The sequence below is a fragment of the Cynocephalus volans genome, chromosome 5 (assembly GCF_027409185.1).
Source record: "Cynocephalus volans isolate mCynVol1 chromosome 5, mCynVol1.pri, whole genome shotgun sequence".
Lineage (NCBI taxonomy): Eukaryota > Metazoa > Chordata > Mammalia > Dermoptera > Cynocephalidae > Cynocephalus > Cynocephalus volans.
In genome coordinates, this window is record NC_084464.1 from 33,322,111 (window position 1) to 33,341,063 (window position 18,953).

The window sequence follows — 18,953 nt, forward strand, 5'->3', positions numbered from 1 at the left end:
TAAGCTTTACTTACAAGAGTTCTAACTAGTGTAGAAAAAAAATCCTGCCAGACAGCGTGTCTGCTTTGTTTGGAATAGAAGCATAAATATCTAATTTGCCTTGTTACAAAGAAGAATGCATGATCTATGCAGCATGCAGCCAAATAATCATTCGAGCAGGCTCAAAATGTAGAGAACAAAATTAATTTGCTGATTTGCCCTAATCTTTAGTCTCAGATGGTGAAACAGAAATCTCTAAATTTGTATTTCATTTCATTTCTTAGAAGCTAAAAACACCATTTTGCTAGAAAATCAAAAATAAAAGCAGCCAATAGTATAAATCAGTATATCCTGAATTAGCAAAGTTAACAACACACACAGTAATAAATTTCTAAAAGTATGTTTTCTTTCAACATTTCTCTAGTCTGTTGTTTTTTTTCTCTTCTATTTTTGTTATCAAAGCAAGTGTGTCCGTAATGATAAATGTGTCATGATGCAAGGTAGGTCCATGTAAACCTTTAATATTAATATTTCATCACAAAAGTTCTTCTCAACTTTTCTGTTGAAGAAAAAGGAGGGTGACTAGCAGCTTCAAACAAAAGCTTAGTTGTTTTTAAACAAAATTTACTCGATGTTAAATTAGAAACTGATATTTTATTTTTTTAATTTGTCAGGCTTTTATTTTTTTAACTGGTGCCTTCCCAGCCAACTGCCATTTTATGTTAGATGTTTCAGTTTCCTGGTGAATTTGTAATAAAGCAAATACATTTTTATGAAACGATAAAAATGATCAACTATGCACTCTTATAGAATGCTCATGTGCAGTGTAATTGTTTAATACTGTTTTCTTTCTACATTAAGTCAACCTGAAAGAATATTGATTGTACCAAACACTGTTTCTTAATGCCATAATTCTCCAGACCTGTGTCTCAAGGGACCCTAGTCAGGAGGGTAATTGTGTATACTGCTGCTCTCTGTTGAATGCCCAGTGACAGCCTGTCTGGAACGACTCAGGTCATAGAACAGCATATTTCACCATGCTGACTTGCCAAAGGGAGAGCACCTCCTCATTTACGGCTAAGTAAAGAGGGAGGTTGAAGGGAGAAGAAAAACCCAACATTTTAGTAGGTGTATTGTATATGATGTTTTAAATTTTGCCTTAATTGACTTGTGCCCAAATCATCTTAACTGCTTTCATTTGTACAGTACTTCTTACAAAGCACTTCACATGTGAATCATCTCACTACCAAGCCGTGTTCTCTTAAACAAGTTATTTAACTTCCTTGATCCTCAGTTGTCTGATCTATGAAAGTGGACATAAAATTGCAAATTGATCTAGTTAGTAACTTCACAGAGTTGTGAGGGTGAAATGACAAAGAGCTTAGTCATGCAAATATTAGGTATTTTCCCTTAACTAAACTCACATAAATGAAAGAACTACTGTTTTTAAAGCAACTACTCTTGCTAAGTACTGGGCTGTGATGGAAGAGCCCGTATCAGGCACTGGGAATGGATTCTAGCGTTCCGGTGGCAGTGCCTACTGAATCACCCGTTTTTCTCTTAAAAACTGAAGGCAATGAGACCAGGCCAGCTGGGGTGGGGTGAGGAGCGAGACAAGGAGAATTCCATAGCTTCACATATTTTCTGGGATTTTCTCTTTGAAGTATTCTTCTTTCCTCTAAATCTGAGATTTACACAAAGTGGTTTCAGCCTCACCATGTATCCCCAGTGAGTTCTGTTTTGCTAGGCTTGAGCCCTAGGTGGTCATGTCCCTTTAGGTTGCTGAGAGCCTTGAGGACTTAATGTCTTGCACATGTTTCTCTGAGGGCTGCAGAGCTGGGTGGCTTGGCACTCATTCACATGTGCTTGATTCTCAGCTTCTACTTCCAGGCAGTCACGTTTTCCTTCTCAGAACAATGTCCTGACTGTTGAAAATGTGCAGATTTTCATGTTTGTTCTCAATGATGAAGAACAGAAAGTCTATAAAAATGTTAAGTTATGGTAATAATGTAAATGTCTTCGTTTACTGAACTGATCTTTTCACACTTAGAATAAATATCTCCTTTGGAGGAACTCCTTAAAATTTTTTTCCAAAGCTTTGTAACATTTTTATGAGAAAGTTTTTTTTTTCCTCCTGTGAAACTGTGTTAAGCAACATCCCAGAAAACTGGAATTCTCTAGTAATCCCTGAGTCAAGAGTCCATCTTCACACACCTCTCTTTTATTCCTCTTCAGTTATAAAAGATCAGTTTTTTCTTAACTTAATTCCTAGCTGCTTTTTAGGTAACAAAGTTAATCCTAACAAAGAGCAGTAAATCTGTGATATTAGGAAAGAGTGAAATCAAATAATTTTTGTATTAGAAAGAATCATAGTGATCACCTTATGCAATCACTTCACAGCCCAGAGAAGCTAATTCTCTGTCTAAAATTACATGGCTGGTTTGTGGCTGATCCTATAGTTCACTCCTGTTGACACTAGGCAACATAAAGAGTGATATTTCCTAAAGGTTAGAATGTAACATTTTAAAATTAAAATAAATGCATGTGAAAACCATCTTGGAGATGATGCACTTCTAAACTGCTAATATTCAGTGTTACATCTTGCTGCTGTTCTTAATGGGTCTGGAATTAAGAATACAATTAATTCACTGGTAAAAGAAAACATCATCAAATACTGCTTTGGGTGTCAGGGACCAGCCATTTGTCCAAGCTCCAACATGCACTTTCTGGGTCTTGAGTGCTTTCCCTACTCCGGAATTAGAACAATAAGATGGCTGATGTAAGCCACTAACATCTCCACGGAGCACCTTTCTTCTGTAAAAATTACCCTAAAATTGCAGTTTGTGTCCCATAGCCCAGGGGGAAAAAGTGGCTTTGATTTCTGACCCTAACCTTTCCCATCTGTCCATCCACTCAATAAGTGTGGAAAGACCCCATTGGACCCAGTTGCCTTTATGCTTAACCTTGTGAGTTTTGGGGTGAGGAGGAAAATATGTGGAATCATTTCTACAGCCTCTAGTGTTATTTGTGGGATAGACTGGTCCCTCAAAGATACTCTTGAACTTACCTTCCTCTTCAGGGTTTCTTCAGTTCTATGATCAAAATAAACCTTCTGTTCTTCTCTGCACTTTTCCTGTCTGATCCAGGCCATAATGCACATTTTTGGAAGCCTTCAAGTGTCCATGGCCCATCAGCAATAATGTTTATAGATGCCACAACCAAAGGCTTCCTCAGCAAGCACAGGTAGGGTGTCCAGCAGACAGTTTTTGCTGTGAGTGTGTCATGAGGTCTAGGTGAGAACTAACTTGAGTTTTTAATATATGAGGTCATTTTATTTAGATGCTTCTTAACATATAAAAAGAGTAACTTCATTTAATACAGAGAATGCTCAACAAGCCTGGAAAGTTTGGGTACTCAATTTTATAGTATATTAGTTTTTTTTACTTTTAAAAATGGCTTTAACCTTTGATTGTCTAAAAAGTAACACAGTGTGCATAACTAACTCCCTTACCAGACCGGCAAACAGAGTGTGATGGGGGTTCCTGGGAGCTGCAGAGTTAGGGGGCCATTCTGGACTCCCTGGGAGAAGATTAGAATGTTGTGCAAAATGGCTTTAGAGGTTAAAACAACAAGAATAACAAAGGTTCTCTTGTAGCTTTGTTTCCATTGTCAATTCACAAGAGCCTTAGAAGTGATCTAAGCCAAGCTTCCTAGTTAGTACCCTGCAACCAAGACCACCCTCTCTCCATTGGTCATGTGGGATTCTAACTCTACTTTGACTTCAGAAAAAGCTAATTATGGGTTGATTTTTGGAAAGAATGATTAATAATCATTTCCATTTGGTGGAACGTAATCTGTGGAGGCAATATTAAATGTTTTCTACCTTTTGAAGCAACGTGAGGAAGAAAGGGGAAAAATCCTGTGTAATCTTTTGCCACCAGCTATAAAATGATGTATTAAGTCTTTAATAATTAGACAAAAACATTTTTATTCACATAATGTAACAATCACATTGCTAATACAGCTTACTGCTTACTTTTTAACTAATTTATTTTCTCATTTGTGGCAATCTAGAAAGGTTTATTAAATCTAATGACTGTTTTAGCATTAAGTAGGGGAAAAGCATGTTCTAATTACAGAGATGGATAAAAGCAAACTAATTAACTAAAAACGTGTATTTCCTTTCTCTTAGATGTCTGGTCAGCCATATCCAAGATGAACTTGGGTTACCTAGCCCCTGAGTTTTTTAATCATGTTTTTAGATTGCATTTTTTACACCATCTGTACCATTAACATGACTGTAATTTCTGTCACAGTTGGAAGCTTCAGTTAATAAATGTTTTGTTTTGGAGGGGGATGGGAAGGCAGACAAAAAGATGGGAGTGTTTATGAATGAACCAAAGAAAGGGACTCTGCCCTGTTTGAGAGGCCATGAAGTTAAAATGCTGGACTTCCATGACTGTGAATTTGAGGTTGCCCTCCCCTCTCCCACCTTACAGCTTGTGCAAACACTCTTAATTCATCCTTCTAAAAACAAACAAAAAAATCCAACCTAATAGAAAGTATAGGAAACATCAGAGACATTAGCTTTAATATTGTAAAGGAAATATCAGTATATATTGTGTGCCTACTAGGTGCTAGATTTGTGCTTATTAGGTGCTAGGTGGTTAGGGGTACAACTGTTAAATGTAGAAACCTCCCCCAAGGAGCTTACAGCATAGTGAACATTCGGGGAAGTGGGATTTACAGCAAAATAAACAATGTAGTAATTTACTTTAAGAAATTTTTTTAAATGAGGATTTATAAATAAAATTATTTTGATAGTAGACAATGGAATCAGCACTTTGTATGTAGCGGTCTTTTGACTTTTTCTAGAGATACATCCTTAAGCCTTTGTGAATCTTCAAATTTTCAAACATATAGTTATATCCCCTAAATTATGCCAATAAAAGTAATTGAAAATTTAGAGTGATACTTTCAGGCCTTCCTGAAGATGACTGGGTAAACTGACAGTAAAGAAGCCAGGTAGAGATGCAAACACTGGGAACTTGGCTAAAGTCACTCATTAAGTGAATCCATCCCTTCTATTGATCTTGAAGTAATTTTGGAATTCCAAATTGTGCATCAGCAAAATAACAAATAAATACATGTCCTCAACATCCCTGTTCAAACTAGGAGTAGTGAGGATCTAAAGAATTCCCATATGAAGTATAAACTTGTCCAATAGCACATACTCCCACGAGCAAGAAAAGAATGGTGTTGGGTATTCATAAGCAAGATACCAGTCCCCAGATGTTCTTTATATGCCTTGCTAAAAATCAGAACCCCTGATGATTCCTCAGAGAGCGTCTATGTGGTACAGGCTTGCTTTCATGGTCAGTTCCTTAAGTCCAGGACCATGGTTTCTAGCAACATGTTCTTTTTAATGGAATTCCACCACTGAAGAAAACTATTTAGATATGACATTTGTTATAATGAAACTTTCTCTATATAAATAAAGCTTCACCCTTAAAACAAAACCTAGTTTAGATAATGAAGGCAAGTACAGACAAAGCCTTTATAAAGTTTGCTTGAAACTTGACTTCTAGTGTGTCAGCCAAACATCTTATCAATAAAACCGGTGACCTTGGAATTGATCCGATTAAGCATTCAAATCAACCTAATATTTAAAATGCTTTCAGATAATTGCCACAAAGTCATATTAAATACAGCAGCCCAATTTCAGGGTTGTTCTGTCAACTTCATTCTGACAGGCTTTCCATATTCCATTGCTGGCTTTCTAGCTTGCTCTTCACCAGACTGAAATCAGAGTAATGAAAACAGTCAAACTGCTCATAAAATGTCACATTACTATGAGAGCACACATTATTTCTACAGATATTTTCTGTCAGTCACTAGATCACTACTCAAATGACAGCAGTGCCTGCCTGAAACATGCTTTAAAAATGACAGTCCCATACTGTAAAGACTACTTCAGCAGTAAAATTTACTGATTTGTTCCTTTGATCTCAGCCTACAAAAGGTACCAAATGTTACTCAGGAATAAATAAAACATTTATAGAAAAGGGGAGAAAAGGTTACATGCTTTATTTTGCTTATCAATGTCATTTCCAAGCCAACAATTTTATTAGGGGTAGGGGTATGGTGGCATGCTATTTTTAGTTTGTGGGGGAGAAATGTGACATTTAGAACAAATGTCATAGCATTTCTTCAATAAAAATCCATGCTGTCAGCTGCCTAGCTCTAGAGAATTATAGAAAAGCTGTACTGAACCGACAGAGAAACAACAATAACTTGATTTTTAGTTTAACCCTTGCAGACCCAGCCTCGGTGTGGATGGACAGTAATAACAGTTTTTGCATGTTGTATAGCTCTGGGAAACAGTCCTGCATTTGCACAAATGGTATTTTTTTAAAGAATCTATTCTGTCTACCTAAGAAATGACCCTGTGTTCAGCCAAAGCTCTGTGACCTATTTTGTTCACTGAGACTTGAGGGGACGCCATTTTTTCACAAACAAAAGAACTTAAATATCTACTAAAATAACTATCCCAATATGAAAGCCAGAAAATGACTTTTAATTGACCACAAACAACAAAAAGGTAAAGGACATAATTATTAGACTTTAATATAAAAAGAAATAATATGTAATGAATAGACTTCTCATTGTGGAACATTTTGTCCTTATCTCTTCTTCCTTTTTCTTTTCTTTCTTTTTTTTTAAATTTGGCATATTCACATTCTACCATGAAATATCTCAGGGTTGTTATTTAACTTTTCAGGGACAAGAGCCATATCTTGCAGTTCTGTAAATCCCCCAGAGTGCTTAGCACAGTTCTTGATAAAGCCATTGAACAATTGAAGCATTGGTTTGAAAAATATGGTTCATATCTAAGGTGTTTTTTTTTTTTAACTTTCTAGCTCTCCCTAGCATGCCACCCTCACCCCCAACACACACAGTGATTATTTTTAGCTTTTGACATTTCCAAGGCTCAGATCCTACTTGTTCTACCCTTATTCTTGAGTAGTAATATTATTCTTTGCTGACAATAACCTATGCACTTTTCAAATACGTAGTATTATCATTGTCATTAAGAAGATGAAAACATATATGCCTTTTATAATGTTCTCTCCTTTGTCCCTGCAAATAATTCTTTGCTTCATTCATGATCTTTTTTTCTTTCCCTCCTGTCTCAGAAGAGGGTCCTCCTCCTTACCTCAACTCTCAATCAGGTCTTTTCAGCCTTTCCTGGAATCCTAAGTTGTCCCCAGTAGTCTCCATGTCCTCTTTTTTCTGTGACTCCTTCCCCTTTGCTTTCAGATGAACATAGTAATAGTCTCCAGTTTAACCTGCTGTCTTCTCTAATTACTATTTATTTGCTAAACATGAATTGGGCACTCAATAGGTACAGGCATTGAACCAAGTAATAAGGGTATACTCTTAAATAGGTAGAGTTCCTTCTCTTAAATAGCTAACAACTGCTAAGCCTTTTCAACAAGTAATCTATTCTATATATCACCTTCACAAACGTTCATTCAGCCAACATTTGCTGAATTGAATTCAGGTGCCACAATAACTACTAATAACAGTCCTTGCTCTCAAGGAGCGCATAGTGTATACCATTCCTAAGGCCCATACGAGCTGTACCTCTCACTTTGTTCTTTTTTTTCTTTTTCGTGACCGGCACTCAGCCAGTGAGTGCACTGGTCATTCTTATATAGGATCCGAACCCGCGGCGGGAGTGTCGCTGCGCTCCCAGCGCAGCACTCTACCGAGTGCGCCACGGGCTCGGCCCTGTACCTCTCACTTTGAATGTTTATTTACTGCCCCAAATTATGAAGTATGTTTTATATGTGTCTGTAATATGCTTAATGTCATTTTTCTTCATGTACACATTTTGAAGGCAAAGACTGTTTTTCAAAAACAGAATTACTTTTTATCTTTCATGGTCATTGCCTGACAGAGTACCCTAAACATGGGGCCACGTCATGTAGCCACTCCGTCTGTATACTGCACAGCTCCAAGGGGTGCCAAACATGTCTCAGTTTAGGTAGCCTTGCACATCAGTGTTCAGGAAGTATTTTCATTTGACTCTCAGAATACCAGCAACTTTTGAAACACTGTTTCATTTTCTAAAATTTATGAGTCTTTTCTTTCTTCCACTCTTTTTAATCCCCCTACTATATAATGCTATGTAAATAACTCATATTCACTGGTTTAGAAGTAGGTGATGTTTTGAAAATTCATTTTTATGTGAATTAGATATATATGAGTTAGTAATTTGTATATGCCCCCAATTATATTCTTACCTTGTTTTTTCTAATAATGTTTTGACATGACTTTTTAACACTTGTCATCTATATTGATAACCTCATTGGCAGGTTGGAGGTATGTGATTAATTTATTTTTATCATTAAGCATTGTCATTTCTAACCATGAATTCTCAAATGCAAAGAAAAATAATTCCTTCCATATGGATTTATTTAAGACTTTAATGAATTAAACTAATGTCATTTGAACTTGGATTGCTTCTGCCTTTGTTTTGGTGTTAGTGAACATATGTCAGATTTGTTCTATTAGGGCAGTTATTTAATCATCAATTGCAATATTGTATATTAATCATAATATAGAATGTCTCACTTCCATATTTGTGTGCACATATGGGGAGAAGGGTATCATTCTCTTAGCTAGCAACAGAGTTCCTCTTAGGAAAGGAACTGGCTTTCTCTGGGAAACTATCTTAAACAGTTCCATGGACAAAGTAAGAACCTGACGGCATGATTCAGAAGGAAACAAGGCTATGAAAGACAGAACTAACAGTAGTAGAAAAAGAGAGAGAGAACTAACAGTAGAAAAAGAGAGAGATTTTTTTCTCTCAGCATAAACGAGAGTAGTAGTGATAAAAGGAGGGGGGAGAGGTGGAGAATAACTAATACTCAGTTTTTCCCTGTGTGTACTTAACCACAGAACTAATCAGAGGACCAAAAACTGGGAGCTAGATAGGACTTTGAGAACACAAGTCCTCTAGATATTTAAAGTCCTTTGGAGAAAGGCACTGGAAAAAACATAGATTAAGGAGTGGAAGGTTGGAGCCAGTCTAACTATTTGGAAGGGGCAGGGAGACCTCAGATGACTGCCGAGTTTCATATAGATTCATGCCTGGCTTTGATTCCCAGCTCTGCCTTTTACTAGATACTATGTACTTTTAGGAAAGATATTTAATCACTCCATACCTCAGTTTCCTCACTCGTAAAATAGGAATAATAAAAGCACATTTTTCAAATGGGTTGTCTTGTTGATTAAATTAATACATGTGAAGAGACTGGAAAAATGTTTTACATATAAGCACTGGAGAAGCCATATGCATCACCCATACTCATGGAAATACAATATAATAAATTTGGATTTGCTTTCTGTGTACGGCGTTCTTCAAAAAGTTCATGGAAGGATTCGTATTATCTTTTAATTCTGTTTTTTTACCAACTTTTTGAAGTACCTTCATATATGCTTTAAACTTAATGACAAAGAAGTAATACATCTAAAACCCCCTTCTAAGGAAACAAAGTTGGCTCAGTATCCCTTCTTTCTAGCAACTTCATTTCTCCTAGAAATGTAAAAGTTTTGTTTTTGTTTTTGTGGGCAGCTTGCCAGCCAGCACAGGGATCCAAACCCTTGACCTTGGTGTTATAACACCATGTTTTAACCAGCTGAGCTAACCAGCTAGCCCAAAATGTAAAGTATTTTATACCTAAGCAAATAAATCAACTGAGTAATCTATTATCTGTATAGCAATATTATTGAGCTCCATATGTCATCATGTATTTACAAAGACCAAAATTTTATCACAAAGTCTTGATATATTTTCTAATCTTTATACATTTGCTCTTTGAGAGACAACGTAGTGCTTTGTTTCTAAAGCAATGATGTAACTGGGTGTCATTAGACATCATGTTAAATTTTAATCATTTGGCTCTTGTATGCATGAAATAGAAAAGTAGATTACCTTGTAAAAGTTAAGCTTCAGTGGTGGCTAAATACTACAGTGTGTAATTAAGAGACAATTGTTGAAGGCCTACTTTTCCCTGCTTGTTTACAACTGCTTCAATGTAATCCTTCAAGAATTACATTTATTTACCTATTTTTTAAAAAAATACTATACTGTATAAAATATTAAAATACAAGAATGATGACTTTAAGAATATAATTACTGTGTGTTTTGATCACTTCCATTTAAACCCTTTAGGTCATTAACTGCTGACCAATTTTGATGGCTATTTATGTTCATTAGAATTGTCACCATATTGATTACAATATACCTAGAAACTCAGTTATGAAAAACATAATAATTCAAATCCTCTTAATCTTTTAGGACACATTTAGATTTAGACTTAAAAATGCTTAGAAAACATTTTTCCATATATAATCATTTCATTTCATCTAGTTTTTCTCCAGAATTATTCTATTTGTAATCAGTATGGGGCAGTGGGGCTAACCTTAGGAAGCAGTTCCTTTTAGAGTTGGGAGAGGACTTTTGAAATACACTATTCTGTATTACCCCAGCTCAAGCTAGAAACAGAAGTTAGAAAAATAGAGGGAAAAGTCGTGGTGGCAGAAAGGGTGTGGAATGTGATTTGTGGAGTGCATGGAGAAGCCTGGTCTCACCGAAAATCACTTCCCCTCACCTCCCATTGTAACGCCTTTCACAGGCTATTGTTACTGCTTCATTTTCTGTCTTGAGACAGTGAAAGCTGTGTAAGCTCAGGGACTGGGTCTCCTAGCTATATCCCCTGTACCTAGCACATATAGAAGGTTAATGAGTATTTGTTGAATGAATTAGTTAATTCACTTATAAGTCACTTTGTGATTTGATGATTATTCATTATGTTCAAGAGACCCATTTCCCATGCAGTACTAATTAGTCCTGCTGGGAATGAAATTTCATAAAATCTATGAGAAGGGAAACCTGACAGTGTATATCAAGACCTTCCAAATGTGCTAAGGAATATATTATAAACAGTCATGGATCTCAGTAAACATAAATCTGTGAGGATTTTCATCAGAGAACTGTTTAGAATATAAAATGTTAAGAATAACCTAAATATAGAATAATAGGTGATGAGTTAAATATGCTACATTCATATTATATAATGCCAGGCATCACTAAAATCATGTTATAGAAGAATATTTAATGATGGAGGATGTTCATTGATATGTCAAAAATTGAAGAAGTATTGCAAGATAACATGTATAAATGATACCAATTTTATAAAATAGTTGTGACTACAGATTTGCTTACAAATAAGACTGGTAAAATCTATACCACTATGTTGACAGTAGTTACCTCTAAGTGGCAGAATCAGGTGATTTTATTTTTCTTTTTTGTGCCTTCTATATTTTTGAAAATTTCTAAAATGAACATTTATTCCTTTTGTAATGAAGGGAGGGAGGGAGAGAGAAAGGAAAATTTTCCAGTGCCATTTTGTAGAGCAATGGGACAAGCTCATCTGTGAGGAATTGAAACATGAAGGAGAGTATCAGTCACACAGAGCTACTGGATCAGTCCAAGATGGCAGAGGTGGAAGAGATACTGAAGACACTTCAAAGCCAAAAGGGAGCACAGGGAACCATTTTGGTGAATACAGAAGACATTCCCATCAAGAGCACCATGGACAATCCCACCACCACACAGTATGCCAACCTCATGCACAACTTCATCTTGAAGGCACGGAGCACCATGCACGAAATTGACCCCCAGAATGACCTCACCTTTTTCAAATTTGCTCCAAGAAAAATGAAATTAGGGTTGCACCAGATAAAGACTATTTCCTGATTGTGATTCAGAATCCAACCAAATAAGCCGCTCTCTTGGTCCCTTGTGTCATGTCTTAATTTAATGCCACCCAAGAATAATAATGTTAATCGTGTCCACCAAATGGCACATGGAAATCACCTCAGAGCCCAGTCACACCAATCTAGTGACCACAGGTGGGCTAGCAGCTCTGCTCACCCCACCAAAGGAATCCCTCTTCTGTACCAATTTCTCCCAGAGTCACCAGGAAGACTGTCTTTTCTCACTTCTGAGTTCTGGAGCAAAAGATTGTGAGAAGCCCACACCCAGCTTCCTTCTGACCTTCAGTTCATTTTGTCACCCTTAGAAAAAGGCTGTTTTTTCTTTAAAAATCAAAATGCTAAAAAAAAAACCCAAAAAACCCATGAATGGAAGGTATGGAAGGGAGAACAGTGTATACAAGGAAGATGGGGGGGGCACAACAGTTAAGTATAATGGCCACCAGAGAATTTGTATGGTAGGATTAATAGAATTCAAGCAGCTGGAGAGATGCAGAGAGATCCCTCTAAGCAGGGAGCAAGGTTGGTAACCATGCTGTTATCATTGCTTTGGCATGGAATTCTCCTAGAGAATCAAGCCATATCAAGCAGGAAGGAAACAGAACCTTGAGTGCCTGGTAAGTTTTGTCAAGGAGAAGAGTCTACTGTCTGCCTGGGGTGATTTTTACAGCATAGGATTTAAGCATATTTTAGCCATGTATTCCTTTGGCTCTTTATATATGCTTATTGATTTCTTTTCCTGCACCTTATTCTTTTGTTTCTGCTCTGATGTTTAGAACGACATGGGTGCAGTGGAAAGAGATGGGCTTTTGAGCCTGACAGAATTTGGCAGACATAGGTTTCATCCCTACTCTGTTGCTTATAAGCCCTATGACCGTGGACAAATTTGCTTCTATGCACTGAGCCAGTAGTGTTAAAACAAGGCTAATAACAACCACCTTGCAGGGTTTTAAACAAGGTACATGTATATGAAGTTGCCAGTTCAATTCCTTTCACAGTAATAGCCAGTAAACATTACCTATTGTTCTTAAGATTGTCTTTTTCATTGCTCACGATTACACCAACGCAGTGTATCTCATGATTACAAAATGATATGTTTGTGTTTATATCTTGTTTTGATTTTTCGTTCTTGTAGTTTTTACTTAAGTAATGTAAAGAAAATAGCTCAGTCAAAACCCATGCCAATGACAGCAAGCTGCCTTGTTGGGTTCTGAGTCATCCTAATCAATGTGGTAGTAGTTCTGTTTCATTCTGACATCTACTGGTCACAGAAACTGACCTTACTGAGACAAAACAGTCTTTGAGAAATGCAAGCACATCACTCAACCTTGTTATGGAAAACTGGCAGAGCACCTGGATGTGCCCAGAGGGACTGTGATTTCACTTCTCACTCCATAAGCAACATCCTTCTGTTGTGAATTAAATCTTCGCAGTCAAAATCTGTGTCTGCATGTGCTTGTTTATTTGGAAAAGAAATGTTATTCAGAGGCATTTGATTTGCAGTAGTTGTGGAGCAATATGATATCAAGTGAGCTTAATATTGGTAGAGCGCTCTTTCCATTTTAAAGATTCTTCATGAGCATTTGTTTTTCTTTCTGGCTTTACTATCTATTATTAGGCCAACACAGAAGTTATATTTTATATATATATATGTGTGTAAGTATGATGCTTTCTATGTGTTTATAACATATACGAATATTATATATATTCTTTATGTGAATTGCTGTGTGTATCTGAGGATATGCATGTTAGTGAACCGGTTTCAATTTACAGATGGAGGTTTCTTTTTTCTAGTTTCACCCAACCGTACTTTATTCAGGACAGTAAATACTGTCCTCTTATCTCCCATCCCAAGCTGAGTTCAGCATCTGGAGAAGCTTAAAGTCCCAATGCATCAAATTATCCTGCTCAAACTGTTGTTTATTGCAGTCCGTTTTGTCCTGTCATTCCAATGACAGAATGTCAAAGCTTTTCTTTCCATTGCCTTCAGCTTTCAGCCTGTGCAGGGATCTGATACACTGCTCCTTCTTCACTCGGGGAAAACTCAAATGATCATGATGAAGGCTGCGTGCCAGATAACTGCAGGCACTGGTTACCTTCATTGCTAAAGCTCGGGATGGGTTTGTGCCCTGCTATTTCACTCCTGAACCACAAACACGTGCATTTTATGAATACCTCTTAGCCTCTTATGTATGTCTGCTTCTCTTCTTTTGAGACCTGAGTAACCACAAGCAGAGCGTGTATAATGGCATTCGTTGAAGTATTAACAGTTTAAGTATAGAAACAGTGTGAACTTCATCACTATAGGTATGTGTTCTATAATCAGAGCAATTTAATTTAGATAGGAGTATTTTATTCTTTAAAACTCAGACCAGAATTACTAAACATTCACCTGAATTTCCCAATCAAATTTTGTCTTCAACTTCTAATCTTTATTTTTTCAGTTAGAAATATATATGTACCTAATTATATATTTTTAGTTTTATGTAATTGTAGTCATATATATAATTATACATGATTTGCCTTTCCAGGATGAAGTTTTGTTGTGACAAAAGATGCTTTCCAAATATATACGTTTTGAGTGTTGTCAACATAATTGATAATTTTTAGGAGTTTGCCTAATGCCTTACTCTGGGGCCTCTTGACCCTTGTTTTCTGAAGCATCTTTTTTAAAAAATTTTTTAAATGATCTCTGTAATGATATTTTATCAAAAAAGGCTATTTCTACAGTATCCTTGAAAAATGGCTATAATAGAATTAAGAGTAATAAATTCATTTGCAGGATGGATGCCACTTTCCTTATCCAGACAAGAGAAAATCCACCAATAGTGAAAAATTCCATACGGATTACAGGCTAGGAAATATTTGTATATTTTTATGGAAAATCAGTTCTAGCCCAGGCAGCCCTCTTCTCTTGACTGGACTATAGCAATCACCTTCTGACTGGTCCCTCCACGTCCATCCATGTTCCCCTCTTAAATCTGTTCTCCAAAGGGACACTGGGATGATCTTTTAAACAAACCTGATTATATTACTTCTGTGCTTAAATGCTCTTCCACCCTTCCTCACCTCATTACCTCCTGGTCACTCTGCAGACCTCATCCCAACAGCTTCCTGAAAGTAAGTTCCCCTGACTTTTCTGACTAGATCAAATCACCACACAGAGTGTACTGTGTACACTCTCACAGTAACCTGAGACACTCCTTTTAACACACATGACAATTGCCATTTTACATTTGTGTGAGTGCTTGAGCACTGTTATCTCCCTTACTGGACTGTAAGTTCTAGGACAGGGACCATTCCTGGTATCTGGTAGATGCTCAGTGAAGAGCTGTAAAATAACCAAATGAAGATGATCATATCTGTGGCATGTTTTGTTTTGTGAAAGCGTGTCCTCAGTTGCCCTGGTTTACAGTTCTCACAGATTTCTACTCAACAGTGATACCTAATTCACTTAATTACCACTTTGTTGAGATCTTATCTCCTGTTCTTGGTCTGCACTGTAGACTAGCCTTTTAAAAATTAAACCCCTGCTTCAGGCAGGGTTTGAGATTCAAAAATTTCCCTCTAGTTCACCCAGCACAGATTGGGTTTGGGGATGTGTTTATATAAGAGACAAGAGGGGGAGATTATTGACTTCCTAGCTGCTCTTGAAAAAGATCTTTGTAAAGAGACCTGATTATTTTTATATCATGTATTTCCTGAACAAGAGACATACAAAAACCCACTATAACACCAAATATATAGAATTTGTTCTTGTGATTTTGGATCGCCTTTTGCTTTTCTTTATTTTTGACAGTTCTCTGAGGGAAGCACTTGGCTTATTTGGCCAACTACAGCATATTTGTGGTCTGTAAATTTTTTTGCAGACCCACTTTAAATCAGATACCTAAGTTTGAAAGTTTCAGGAAAGAATCACTAAGTCCCTTTGGCATTAAAATGGCTCCGTAGTAACCATCTTTTTGTTTTCTTTCTATCTTTTGGTGTTGAAACTGGAAAAATGATTTTTTATTCCTTACAATTTTTGGACACATATTTTTACCTAAACAGTGGTTAATACAGTCAAGAAAATAGATCCTCGAAAATTTGAAAATGCAAATTAAGGAGAAAATAAGAGTTAATTTTAATAAAGGAAGCCCCTTTTATTGGCTGGGGTTGCATGAAGGTAGGGTCAGGGTACAGGGAACATGACCTCCTCGGGACACACAGCCTGAGCTTTCCTGTCAGCACAAAAGAATTACCCTTCCCTTCTGAGTTAAAGACATCGTGAAGAGCTTATATTAAATGAGCCCATCTTCCTTAGGTACTTGACAAAGACACAGTTTTTCTTCCCCTCCAAAGATACTTTATAAGACATTATTAGAATAAAAATAATGTTGCTTGCTATATTTTTCTAACAGCAACAGATTAACAAAGACCATTTTTTGAGTAACCGTAACTACCTGCTTCATTAAAAAATTATGTATGTTCTGTAAAAAAATATATATATATATTGAAATGGTAGGTCCAACGTCTCTCTTTCTGATCATTGAAATAGATAAACCATTAGCAGTAATGAAGAGATGCCCACTAAACTGAGAAAATGCTATTTTTGAGATAAAGAACTTTTTGTTGGTTTTAATCACTTTTGGTCTTTCAAGAGAATTTATCCACTTACTATATTTATAGGAGTGATCTATGCTTCAGAGATTTATTTTTTTTTCTGAATATACATTTTAAAATGTACACATAATTAAAGTTAGAGGAAAGAGTTTCAAAATTCACTCTTCTGGAAAGCTGACATATAAACTCTGCTTCTACACTGCTTCCTTTATGGGCCTGGAGTAATTAAGCAGACATAATATAACACATAAAAGAATTTATTAGGCTTTTATTAAGGCTTGATAATTTGAGTTTCAGATTTTAAATCTCAAAGGGCTCATAATTGTTGTCATTTTCTACTAAAAGCTACATTTAGAAAGAAGTTAAACTATGTTGCAAGGAAAAGGCACATTTGAAAGGAAAATACAAAGTGCCATTTTCATTAATTCAGCACTCGAATGCATGTGTCTATTGTCCTAGCATGGGGCTTTTAATAAGTAACACAGACAGTGCTTACATGAGTTAATTTATGCTGATATTTTTTTTTTAAACTGTGTTAATTGCAGAAAGTAGATGCTTGAGATTGAGATATGCCTGGTAGGGAGGGAATAGATTGGTTTCAAAGTCCAAAAATGTGAGTGACTCTAATTTGCCAAGCCAGTTTAAATCTTAGAAGTAAGGTTTTCAGTTTGACTATTGACACAAAAAATATACTGGGACTGTTTCAGATCTCCACAGGGTGAATTCTGGAATGGATTGTAACACTGAACAGCAATCTTCTAGTTAAACAGAGTTTCCTTACAATTTTAACTTTTGTTTTAAAATTTTTGTTTAAAACGTATTTGTGAGTATGACATCTTTGATTCATTGGGATTTTTCTTAATATTAATTTGTTTGGTACTGAAATTCTACCTATAAACACTATAAGTTATGGAACTCACTGACCTATCAAAATTCTTTAAAATTTTGGCTTTAAAAAAATTCCTGATTATGAACTTTAATTTATTGCTTTCTCCCAAAAGTCTAGAGAATATCCAGAAGCGTTTCCTAGTGGTCAGGATAACAAATAGGATACAACTCCCATCTTTTTATTAACTCCTAATTCTCCATAAAATCTTCATCTATTTGGAGTCATGAAGATGAACGTTTCCCCAACAGAGGCAACACTTAAAGAGACCCTAGAACTGAAAACTGTGCCTCTTATAGAAAAGGAGTAAGTAGGTCACAGAACTGTGAGGTCCCTTCCATGGTTTTGCCTAGAACCAGCTCTGGCCCTAGGATTTGAATTAATCCAGTTAATCAAGATTTTGTTTCAATAATAAAAATAAAAACAAAAGCCACCTGGCTTAGGTTTACCATCACATTTGTAATTTCCCTGCTTCTTTCTTGTTTGCTCTGAAGGACCTAGAGAAAGCCTGGCTTAAATATCTTAACTAGTGCTATACCTGAGCCCTTCTATGATAGTCCATCAGGGGATTTACTTCCCGCACACAGCCCGCGGGGCCACTAGACAGAATATTAGCACATCTACCCACCAGCACACAAAATCTGGCCTTAAATTTATGCTTCATGTACAAAGCTAGCAAGTGCCCTTTTCCATTTCTCCCATCCCCAGCAAAGTCTTGCATTGTGAAAAAGTCACTTCTCTTGAATTTGCTGAGGATGAGATGGTGGTTCCTGGGCTCTCTGCCTCAGCCACCTTCCTGGGGTTTTATGACCTGCTTCACTGCAGTCTCTCAATAATGCAGAGCCTCACACACATCGCTAACTGCTTTAGACTGGCTCCTAGCGTCTGAGTCTTCACAATAACAGGAAACAAACACCCAGTTGGGGCCACAGGTAGAACCTACTGTGATTTGGGGATAGATCAACCTTTAGCATCTTGATTTCAAGTTGCCATCTTTTCCGCTTTCCTTGTGTGTTTCTTTTCCACCCTAGTCACTCCGGTTTTTCCTGACAGGCTTTCTAACCAATCATCCAAAATCCTGTTCTGTGGAGGCTCCTGAACCACAGATATTTGTTAGATGAAAATCAGAAAAAGACATGTGGAGTTGAGTCATAAAGCAAATCTTATCTTAAACTTTGTGGTCTTAAAATAATGCTACTATTTTAGCTATTAATTGGGCTCCCTGTCCCCAGTATTGCCCCTCTAACTCTGTCTTAACTGTGGCCCTAGAATGATCTGTCCCAGTGCTTACCAAATGCTGGTCCAGGATGACGTTTTCACCAACCTGCAGACATAAGAAAAATAAGAACAACATAAGACATTCCATTTCCATTCATTATTTAAAAGACTATTCTTTAAAATCCATTCCTATAATGAAATGATTATCACAGATACGAAAATTTTTTTTAAAAAAATTATATCCCTAGTTGTAAAATAAAAAATGGACAATCTTATAAACAAACTGGATTTTGAATAATTTTTTCTCTTCAGTTTACTTGGAATTAGAAACCAAAAGACTGGAAACCACATATCTAGCTAGAACACAAATTTAACCTTGTCACTGCCATGCCCGCTACCCTATAGCGGCCTGCCACCATAA

General features: G+C 36.5%; 1 protein-coding gene and 1 pseudogene across 4 annotated transcripts in view; both read left to right on the forward strand.

Moving 5' to 3' along the window:
- Nucleotides 1-18,953, forward strand: part of CDKAL1 (CDK5 regulatory subunit associated protein 1 like 1) — a 636,490-nt gene that overhangs the window by 545,592 nt on the left and 71,945 nt on the right. The gene's annotated exons all lie outside the window — the stretch shown is intronic.
- LOC134378851 (dynein light chain roadblock-type 1-like) lies at nucleotides 11,546-11,835 on the forward strand (annotated as a pseudogene).